Below are 11672 nucleotides of genomic sequence, written 5' to 3'. Positions count from 1 at the left end.
CAGACGCTTAACCATCTGAGCCACCCAGGCACCCAAGATCTTAGACCCATTTTTAAATCTGGCTGTTTGTTTCCTGATTGTTGAGTTATAATACTACTCGGTAAACTTTGGGTAACAATTCGTTATTAGATGTGTCTTTTGCAAATACCTTCTCCTAGTCTACAGCTTGTCTTTTTGTTCCTTGGTGTATAATTATTTCTATACATTGTTTGATTTGATTTGTTAATATTTTGTTGAGGAGTTTTGCATGTATGTTCATGAGAGGTATTGTCTAGTTTTGATATTAGGATGATTCTCACTTCATGGAATGAGTTAGGAAGTATTACCCATCCTTCTATCTTTTGAAAAAGATTGTAGAGAACTTGTGTAATTTCCCCCTTAAGTGTTTGGAAGAATTCACTAGTGAATGCACCTGGGGCTGGTATTTTCTGTTTTGGAAGGTCATTAATTACTGAATTAATTTTCCAGTAGACATAGGCTTATTCAACTTAATCTATTTCTTTTTGTGTGACTTTTGACAGATTGTGCCTTTCAAATAATTGGTCCATTTTAACTAAATTAACAAATTCATGGGCATAGAGTTGTTCATAGTTAATGACTTATTTTAATCTGCCTGAACAATAACAATATTTAATAAGACTTTAGACTTTGTCTAAATCTTGCATTTCTAATATATGCCCTCTACATCTTAATCTATATTATTAGCCCATGCCAGTTTAGAATTATCTTAATTTTCTGTTGCATTGCTCTTTTTATTTTGTAATAATTCTCTTTATTTATAGTAATTATGTCATCATATAGTTTATTTTGTCTCATGTTAATGCCTCAGTATGCTATGGTTGATATTTGCTTGGTATATTTTTTCTATAATTTTACTTTCACACTTTCAGTATCTTCTGGTTTTATAAGTGTTTCTTAATAGTAGTAATTTTTTTGTTTGTTTTGATTTTCTCCTTTGAAAAATTTTTTGAATTATAACATTCCATGTATATTTATTATATTGACATAAGTTTGGATTTAAGCGTACAATGTTATTCTGCCTTTCCTATTTGCCCCACTTATCTTTTAATTTTTTATCCTCTTGTATTTATCAATTTGTGGTTCTGTAAATTTTAGCATGTATACTTATGGTCTCATTTATGGCTAATATATGTGTTCTTTGAACACAAAGATCTAAGAGTATTTCAACACAAACTAAGATCTCTTTGAAATGATATGCTATTGTTTTTGAATATTTAAATTCCAACTTACTTTACTACGCCTCCTGAAACTATTTTTTATTGTTTTATAAAATCAGTGCTTGAGAGACTTAGCTGTACACTTAATACTTTCTGTGGCCTTGTTATGAACAGAAGGTTTGTGCCCTTCCCCTAATTCCTATGTTGAAATCCTAACCCTCAACATGATGATATTAGGAGTTGGGGTCTTTAGGAGGTGATTAGGTGATTAGGAAATACATTATAAGACAGGAAGGGCTATACAATATACAAAAGAATCTAAGTACTTTCCTAAAGGTAAACAGAATTCTGTACCTGATCATTAGGAGTCAGAATTAGGAGTCATATACTGGTGGGCATGTTGGCTCAGAGCATAAAAAACACAAGAGTGCTGATGTCAATTACCCAAAGGCAATGGGAGTTTAGGCTGTTGAGCTAATCACAGAATGAAAAATTCAGGTTCTTTGGAAGATAACTACCATCTTCTTTATATAAGTCTGATGCTGGAAGCTTTTTCAGGAGACCCAATACATTGTTTGAATTCTGAAAATAAAGGCTGAGTATTATGGACTAAATGTTTGTGTCCCCCGAAAATCATGTTAAAATCCTAACCCCCAGTGTGATAATGTTAGGAGGTGAGGTCTTTGAGCAGTGACGAAGTCATAGGGTGGAGCCCTCCAGAATGGGATTATTGCCCTTATAAAAGAGACCTTCTTATCTCCTCCTCCATGTGAGGGCACAGGAAGAAGACAGACATCTATAAACCTGGAAGCATGCTCTCACCAGATCCCAAATCTACCAGTAACCCGATCTAGGACTTTCCAGCCTCCAGAACTGTAAGAAATAAATGTTTGCTGTTTAAGCTACCAAGTCTATGCTTATAGACTTTAAACTGTTTAAAACGGGTCTTTATTTCTTTCTGTATATCAGATTTTTCAGCCAGTATCATATTCCTTCTGTGAGATTCTGCCAATGGCAAACAATTTTTTCTTTTCTGAAACTGTGTTTTCCTCGCTATAGATTTCTAGGTTAACATCTTCATCTCTCAACCCATTGAAAGACACCTCTCTGCCATCTTCTGGCTTCAGCTATTCTTGAATAGATAACTGGTGGCCTGGTGGTTGCTCCTTTAAAGGCAATTCACTTTTTCAATTATTTCTCATTGACTTTTTTTTGGTTTTGTTTGTGTGATGGTTTGCATTTTTGTTATATTGTGCCTAGTTCTAGATCTTTTTTTTTTCCCCCCCTGGTCCTGCCTGGCATTTTGTTGAAATTCTGGAATTTGTGGATTGGTGTCTTTGTTCAGCTTTGGGTTATGTTCAGTCGATATAACTTCATATATTGTCACTGTTACAATTTCTCATTTTCCTTCTGAATATCAAATTAAATATATGTTGGATGGTTTTCTGTTCATTTTCTTGAACAACTTATCTGTTTAAATTATTTGAGGCCTGGCACAAAGGTTTGCTTTTCAAAAGGAAATCTGTGTGGAAGAACCATTATTGTCAGACATATTATAGTAAACCTTCACTAGATAGTGATGATAGTGATAATGTAAATTGAGGCTACTAACTCCCGTGAGATATGTAACAGTCATTCTTCTGAGAAGAGGTCTTGCTTTCTCTTCCATAAAGTATTCCCATATGTTTTCTGCTTCATGATTGGAGGTTCCCCATTACACTTAGGTATATACTGGCGCATAAGGCCACATAATTTGATATTTAAGTCCATTTGAGAACCAAGAATGACTCTTATTTCAAAATATTTTAAATGTTTTATTTATTTATTCATGAGAGTCAGAGAGAGAGAGAGACAGAGGCAGAGGGAGAAGCAGGCTCCCCGCTTAGCAGGGAGCCCGATGCGGGACTCGATCCCAGGACCCCGGGATCATGACCTGAGCCGAAGGCAGATGCCCAACCATCCGAGCCACGCAGGCGCCCCTCAAAATATTTTAAAGTATGAATGCAGGCTGTCTCCAAGTGACTATGGGTTATAATGAAATATATTTGTATTACAATATTAAATTTAAACCAAGTGTAATACAGAAACTCGTTTAACCAAATATGTTTCTTTTTTTTAGTTAACTTAAAACAGAAAGATAAATTGTCTCTTTATTTCAAAAACCTGTTTTTGTTTCCACGTATTGCATTAACGACAATAGAATGTAACCTGATCTGAAGATTATATTTTATGCTTAAAGCCCTCACGTTAGTGACACGATTAGGTTGTTGGAAAAATCATGTTGGCTGTAGTGTGACATTTATTAAAATGATACAGTAATAAAGATAGTAGTTGTATACCTCTGGCTGACTAGTTATGGTAAACAAAAACTCTTACGTGTGACAGAGTCACTTGAGTCTTCGCAAATCCCTGATTACTAGGCCTCACTCCCAGTATAGTAGATATAGTAGATCTGAGATGGGACCCTCAAAGTTGCATTTTTAATAAGTTCCCAAGCACTCCTGGGATTTGTGGTAGAATTATAGTATTGTGTGGGAAATTAATCTTAACCTAATTGAGGAATGTTGATGAATATGACTAATCATATAAACAGTCAAGTAAATGTACTGTAGGGGCATCCATAGGAGGTACTGATAAAGAGTTCTATAAAACAGGATAACAAAGTAAGCTTAATGTATCTACTGATGCAAATTGAGTAACTTCTGACTGCTTGCTAAAGCTTGATAGTAGCTTTAGCTCCAGATAAATAGTACTGAAAATCCATTATGACTTTTTAGTCACGTAGGGAGTACCTATATACATGCAGAATGATTTCTTTTATCAATAATAAACTTAGTTAATTCTATAATTATGAATTGGCATACTCCCTTGGGTATTGATTGTATCCCTAGAAAACTCCATAAAATATTACATCAGGGAAAATATTTTCTCAGCTCTTCCCTTGCCACGTTCTGTGTCTCTCTTGCCATTTTCCGTTCCATTTCTTTTTTTTCTCCTCTGCATCTCCTGTTCTTTTTTTCCTCAACACCACAGAACACTCTTCCATAGGTTTTAGTTAGGTTTTTGAGATGTAGAAACAGTGCTCCACTGTGCTGGCTTTATAGGAGTAAGGCAAGAAAAAACATAATGTCCTTCACTAACCTTTCTCCAGGGAGGATATAAATCTATCCCTTAATTCTCCAAAACACAAGTTATATAGTTATCATTGCTTTATTGAACACTTGGTATTAAAAGGCAGAAAGAACACTACAAAGAGAAAACCCAACATTTAACTTGTAAGATGAATATATAAACCCTCAGAGCTTAGGGGCACAATCTCTTGCAGAAATTCTTTACTTCTAGTTCCCAGTTCAATTTTAGGCTAATGCATTACTTCAGGTTTTGCCTTCTCACCTTCCCAGAAAACTATCTCCAGTTTTCTGCCCAAAAGTGCATTGGTTTGAACTTTCCATTTTGATGTATGTAGATCTTCTTTGACAAGTAAACCTTCATGATTGTATGGGAGTAGAGGAAAGAAAAGCAAAAGTTAAAGATGACTATGGCATATCAGAAATGCATTTACTGTGAACGTAATGAAGTTTAAGCCCTGGGTCCCTTCTTTCATGGGCATGTTCCAAGGTTTGGGGAGGAAACCTAGCAATGTGTCCATAAGTTTGCATAACATTTGCAAAAAATTTAGATATTTCAACAATAACATGTTAAATCTACCACCACTTTCCACTCTCTATTTTATTTTTTCTCTATCAAATTTCCTCTTGTGTTTTAATGGTATTGGAATGATGATAGGCCCTTTTTATGGTGGGGAATCCAGCTTGGAGGAAAACAAATAAGAGGTATATTTAGATTAGATATAGCTTGATGCTACTTATAAATATATTTATGACTGGCTGTCCTCATGTAGAAAAGACTTCTAGGAATGTTCTATCTCCTGCTGTGCTGAGTCACTTAGCATTGTGCCACCTTGTGCATAGGAGGTATGAACTTGTGAAAGAAAAACACAGGTGTTTTTTGAAGGGTGCCTGGGTGGCTCAGTCAGTGGGCATCTGCCTTTGGCTCGGGTCATGATCCCAGGGTCCTGGGATCAAGCCCCACATCGGGCTCCCTGTTCGGCAGGAAACTGCTTCTCCCTTGCCCTCTGCTGCTCCCCCTGCTTGTGGTCCCTCTCTCCCTCTCTCTTTCTATCAAATAAATAAATAAAATCTTAAAAAAAAAAGAAAAGAAAAACAGGTTGAGATGAGCAGAGTCAGAAGGTAGTCAGTGGAAAAGTCTTCCAATCAAAAGAATAATATGAAGATCTATATGAATAACTCAAAGTGAAACTTTCACCTAAGAGAAATATGCTTGGCATTTCAATAAACGATTCTAATTTAACATATTTTGTATTAGAATCATGTGAAACTGAGATTTTTTAAAGAATTCCTATGATTTTAGGGAACAAACACATAGCAGTACTGTAGAAATAAACACAGCCCACTGAAATGAGAACAAGCATGAGCTGTTTATTCAGAGGTTACTATAGCAGGGGATTCAGCCACTGTGGAAAGCAAGATGAAATCACTCATGTCAAGTAGTAATTTATTTATTTTTAAGATTTTATTTATTTGTTTGACAGAGAGAGACACAGCGAGAGAGGGAACACAAGCAGGGGAAGTGGGAGAGGGCGAAACAGGCTTCCCGCCAAGCAGGGAGCCCGATGCAGGGCTCGATCCCAGGACCCTGCGATCATGACCTGAGCCAAAGGCTGACGCTTAACGACTGAGCCACTCAGGCACCCCTCAAGTAGTAATTTATGTCAAGCAGGGATGCAAAGAACTAAGAAGCTAAGACCAGATATCTCTGAAATCAGCACCAGCTGATGACATACTCACAACTGATAACTGGCAGCAACAGATGAGGTCTGCAAAGCCTCCCTTTATAAAGGGAGGATCTTTGGAAAAACTGTCTTGACACTGACCCTTTCATGTCTGACCACATCTTAAAAGGGCAGCTGCAACTGAAGGCTTTGCCCAGTTGACCTCTGAACAGAACAGAGATCCTCCACCGCCAAGACCGAGGCCTCATCTCACCTATGTGCTCATAGATTGACTTCACGTTTGTTCATTAACTTCCTACCCCCTAGTCTATCTTGTTTGTGCTGTGGAACTTTTCTTGTGCTTTGCTTTGTGTGACGTGTAAGAAGCCAAATTTAAATAAGTAGTTAAATGTCATTGAGTTTGGAATCCTGAACCTGCTTTATAATTATACTAAACTTGTTTCATGACTGAATAAAGACACATAACTCTTGTGTCTGTCTTCATAGTGTGCTCATGATAGCAGAGACTTGAAGGCAAGGGCTGGGAAAGCTTTATAGTGGAATAAAGAGAAGACTTCAGGTATGCTCTGATTGAAGGCTGTTAGCAGGGAGAAACCAAATAGAAGCAGGGCATCCTATGTGATTAGTTAAGTATGCATAGTTGGCTTTTCCCAGTTGTTCCTAAGTTGGAAAAGGAAGCAAAAATCAGAGGACCTGTCAGTTATAAATCAAGACCCAGTTGTTTGAGGACAAGTAATACAAGGGTTATTGGTTGGCTTCTTGGACTAGTTGCCAGGGATAATAGTCTGACTTCCTATTCTGATTATTATAGATAGTAGGTTGACTTCCTGGGTTCATTACTGCAGATTATGGGTTAGAGTTATATATATCTGAATCTGATGCATCCTGCCCTGATGTGATATATGACATTTTGGAATGGTGTTTATAGTATCCATCAACTTATTTAAATTTGGAATTTTTGGTAATTACTTTCTCATTACAAGCAAATACTATCTTTTATATCTAACCTTTATATTCATAATTTTACGAATTTCCTAAGAGCCTAACCCCTGGATATAATAGTCTCAGATCCAAATTTTGGAGTATATTTCTGCTAAAAGATTCTGACTTGTGCAATTGGGCTATTAGTGTTATTTATCTTTATGTAAAAGACTGAGAAAGAGAGACACTGAAGATATATGAATATGATTTTGATTTAAACACATTCATCCCTCAATACTCCACTCAAGCAGAGATATCAGGTACTCTTTTAAATGTAAAGTCTGAACAGCCCCTAAAAACATGGTTCTGAATTGGATCACATTAGGAAATAATGCAGATAGAAGAGAGCTTAGGACCAAGATTTGAAGTTTGTCAACATTTTGAAGTTTTGTTGAGGAAAAGATTCATTTAAAAAGAAAGAAGAGGTTGGTGAAAAAGCACTGTAACCTTCTGTATTGCTTGAATTCACCTTTGGAGTAAAGGGATCTCTTGTTTGAATCAAACATTTCAATGGGTCTTCTCTGTTCAAAGTTAAAATCAAAATCCTATTCAGGAACATTCAATAGGGTTCTAACTACTCTGCATAATAATATAAAAAGATTTCTTTATTGTGTGCCTGGTAATAGGTAACATCTTTCAAATGTGATTGCCTTTAGGAGCTTTTTCCCCTTGATATAGATTTGTACTTTGTTGCCTGTGTAAATTGTTATTAGAATCAATTGTATTCTGCCCAGGAGATTAGGAGCAAATCCATAGGAAATGGGGCTTATCTTGAATGCTTATTATTGGGGCACATAGAAGTTGACCAGACTGATAATGTCAAACCACTCTGGACTTTTCTACTATATTCCTTATAAGGGCACTCCAGATTGAATAACTCAGGCTTTGCAAAATACACTATTATCACCATTCACTTTTAGTGATTTTCCCTCTGAAAGAAATGACCATTCCGCCCATCAGGTAAGATACAATTACAATTCAGGGGCTGATGGGAGAAGTATTTTGTAATAAGGTGACATAAAAAAGGGACTCCAAACAGATTTAGAGGTTTGAGAAAGGGTTCTCGAAGAACTGACTTACAAACTGAGTGTTTAATTGGACCAGGAAAAAGAGATGAGTGAAGAATGTGGGGCAACACTCTTAGCATAGACAATAGTACATATAAAATTCTATAGGCAAATGTGATTTATAGGGTTGTGCAACTGGGGAAAGGGAAGGACTGATTCTGGATCAAAGAATTAAAAAAGGCATTATCAAAAGTTGCAGTTGCCAGACTAGGCAGGGCTAATATCAGAGAATCTCTGCAGGGACATGGCATGCTAAATTTGAGAATTTAAATTTCTCATTAGAATTCCTTTAATTTTATTTTTGGTGATAATGTTTATATTACCTTGATATATGAAATAACACTTCAGAGACTGTAATAATTTTGTTTGTCAAAAAGTATATTTGGTGTTAAAAAACAAATCAGCATGTGAGTAAGGAAAGATTATTTGAAAGGATTATTGCAAGGGGGAGAAGAACTATTGCAAAAGGGAGAACACACTGACCATGAGATCAGCCAATAACTCAAAGGTAAAGCAAAAAGCGTTTTTTTAAATGTCGGGGTGGGGGGGATGAACAAGAATAGAGAAAACTGGTATGGGTAACTGGGATAAAAATGTAATACGATCAGTTGATTAGGGAATGTTTTTTCCTGAGATAAGCTTATGTTCTGGAGGGGCTGTCGAGAAGGGTCCTGTGCTGGCTCAGGTTGGGAAGCCGGAGGTCAAAGTTCAGGAATGAGGAAGAAGGAAAGAAACTTAACTGAAGTTTGGTCAAGACAACAAATATTTTATCTAGATTAGTCAGTGAGTTCAAACAATTCAACTAATCATTTATGAGGAAAAGAATGGCAATTTGTAGGGCCTATCTCTAGCGTTCTCATAGGTTAACAAGTGAAGTATTCTTGAGTCTTACCTAAATCCCATGGGGAAGAATGAGCCTTTGTTGTAATCCATTCCTGGAAAACAAACCTCCCTCCCCTCCTGTGGGAGGGAGGTTTTTAATTGTAATGATTTCCAGGATCATAGGGCTTGAGCTAAATTCAACTTGGTCACTGTTATGTTGGTGGGGATGGGGAACAGGAGACAGACAAATGTGAACAATGAAAACAATAAAGACTTTTACAAGGGCCAAAACTGGAAGCCTTTATGTTTCAGTGATAGACCAAGGCTGTAAATTTCAGAGAAATAACAGACTAAATAACTCAGCAAAATCAAAGGATAAATTTATTGATAGCACAGGATTCTACAACATTAAGAGGATGATTCTACAAAATGAGAAAAAAAATTGTTTAGAAAAGTAAACCTTCCAAACAGTAATGTTGTGTTTAACCAGAAAACAAAGATAAAATTTAAGATTTCATACATAATACAAATATAGTTTATAAAAAGGAGCAGTGTAAGGCTATGAGAATGAAGACAAGTGTGCTGAATGGATTATCTAATTAGACATTGAGTTGGTCACGCATGCCTGTCAGAATAGGCTAAGATAAACTGAGGTAGCCAACAGCCTCAGTATCTCAGTGAATTAAAATAATAAAAGTTTATTTCCTGCTTATGTTATATCTATAATGGTTTAGCAGAAGGTTCTGTTTGCTACCATATGAAAATTGTCTGAGATCATCTCTTTCTTATAGTTATTTGTCAGCTATAGCCAACACACTCTAGCATTTTGTTTACCAAACTCTTTTCTAGATCTGTGAGTTCACAAAATACATTGCCTATCATAGAATTATAGCAGGTAAGAATTTAAATCTTTTGCCACTATATAGTATGGACTGCCCCCCTTTCAGCTTTAGCATAACAGTTTCTTCAACCTGCAGCCAGCTTATAAACCAATACTACATATTTAATTCTTTTTTTTTGTATATTACATAACAATTTCTACATTACTCAGTGGCTCAATAGGCTAACCTACTGTGCATTATCAACAGACCTGTATCTCAGTGGCTTAAACAACAAAGGCTGACATTTCACTCATACTACCAGTCCTTGACAAGTCCAATTTTTCATAACCATTTAGGAATCTAGACTGAAGCAGTAGCCATCATCTCAATTATTGCTTGTTGCCATACCAGTAGGAAGGAATACTCTAGAGGATCACAAATTTGCAGTTAAATTCTCTGACTAGGAAGGGAGAGAGATCACTTCTGCGCACAACTCTTCTGTTACAACAGGGGGGCCTTACGTGCAATCTTAACATGTGTCCAGAAGGAGGAGAGACAGAGATTACTTGGCAATTAACGTTAACGACAATCATGGAAATTATAGTAGTACAATTCAGGAAAGAAAAGGAATCTAGGAGGTAAATGTTTAGGACCTCGATTATTATGGGGAAATGATTGGGAGGATAGATATGAGTGAAATAGATTAACAGAGACAAGCTTCAAAAGCATGATTTTTTTTATTTTTTAACATAAGAGTAGAGAAGTAAAAGTTCAGATGTGGCATTGAGAAACAAAGGTAATACTGACTCCCTTCACCTCAACACATGCCTGACTTGGTTATTCTGATGGTGTGGGTAAATAATTATTCTTCCATAAAGAGGAACTTTAATGTAAGTAAAATCATGAGGAAATTTCTAGGTTCAGTAGGGAAAAAAAAACGGAGACATTTTTATTCTATACGTTTTATTAAGTTATTTGTAATAAGAAGTTTCAAAAGGTATAATGTGATGGATTTTTTGGGTGAAGGACATAGGTGGAATAATTTAGGTGTGGAAAGAAGCATAAATGGACCACTGTTTTGTTTTGTTTTGTTTTGTTCAGTACCTAAGGATAAGAAACACGGCTGAAATTAGCTGATTCTAAGATCCTGAATAATAATGGTGGAAAGTAAATAAACAAATTACAAAATGCACAAACTCATACAAAGTTTTTGACCATGGTTCCTGACTCCTTTGAAGGGATCAAACTATAGGTTCCTGGTATTAACTTCTTTTATTACTCTTAGGATGGAGGTAACTCAAGCTATCTCTTTTTGTAAGCCCACTAAATGCTTAATAACCTCATCCATCTTATTGAACACAGTCATCAGAGAATTATTTTCTTTCAAGTAAGCACCAAATTCAATTAATATTACAATGATAATTCAAAGGTAACTTTCATCAGGAAGCTTTCCTTGACTTCTCCAGCCTGAGAATCATGACCCTGTATGCTTCTGCAGCCACATGGGCCTATATAACTGGCCCCCTCCTTCTACGGGTACTGTTGTTCAGTCTGCTTTCAACACTGCAACCATTTTAAAATAGAAGTCAGAATGCCACATCTCTGGTCAAAGCTCTGTGATAGCTTCCATTTTAACTCAAGTAAATGCCAAAGGCCTTAAACTTGCCCTCAAGTTTTTATATGATCTCATGTCCTTTTTCTATTTCCTCCCCCTTGTTCATTCTACATGTTATCCTGACCTTCTTATATTTCAGTATATTCATGTGAGGGGTTCCTGTGTTTCAGACTTTGCACTGGCTTTTTCTTTGTCCTGGGACACTCCCCTGCAATATCTATTATATCTGACTGTACCATGTTCTTCAAGTCTTTGCTAAAATCATCCTTATCAAATAAACTTCACAAAGATAGTTCTAATTGCCACCTTTACATTCTGGACACCCTTATTCTGCCTTATTTCTTTCTATTATGCTTATCAACTTATATACAATAT

The sequence above is a fragment of the Zalophus californianus genome, chromosome 2 (genome assembly GCF_009762305.2).
Source record: "Zalophus californianus isolate mZalCal1 chromosome 2, mZalCal1.pri.v2, whole genome shotgun sequence".
Classification (NCBI taxonomy): domain Eukaryota; kingdom Metazoa; phylum Chordata; class Mammalia; order Carnivora; family Otariidae; genus Zalophus; species Zalophus californianus.
This window is presented reverse-complemented; position numbering follows the sequence as displayed.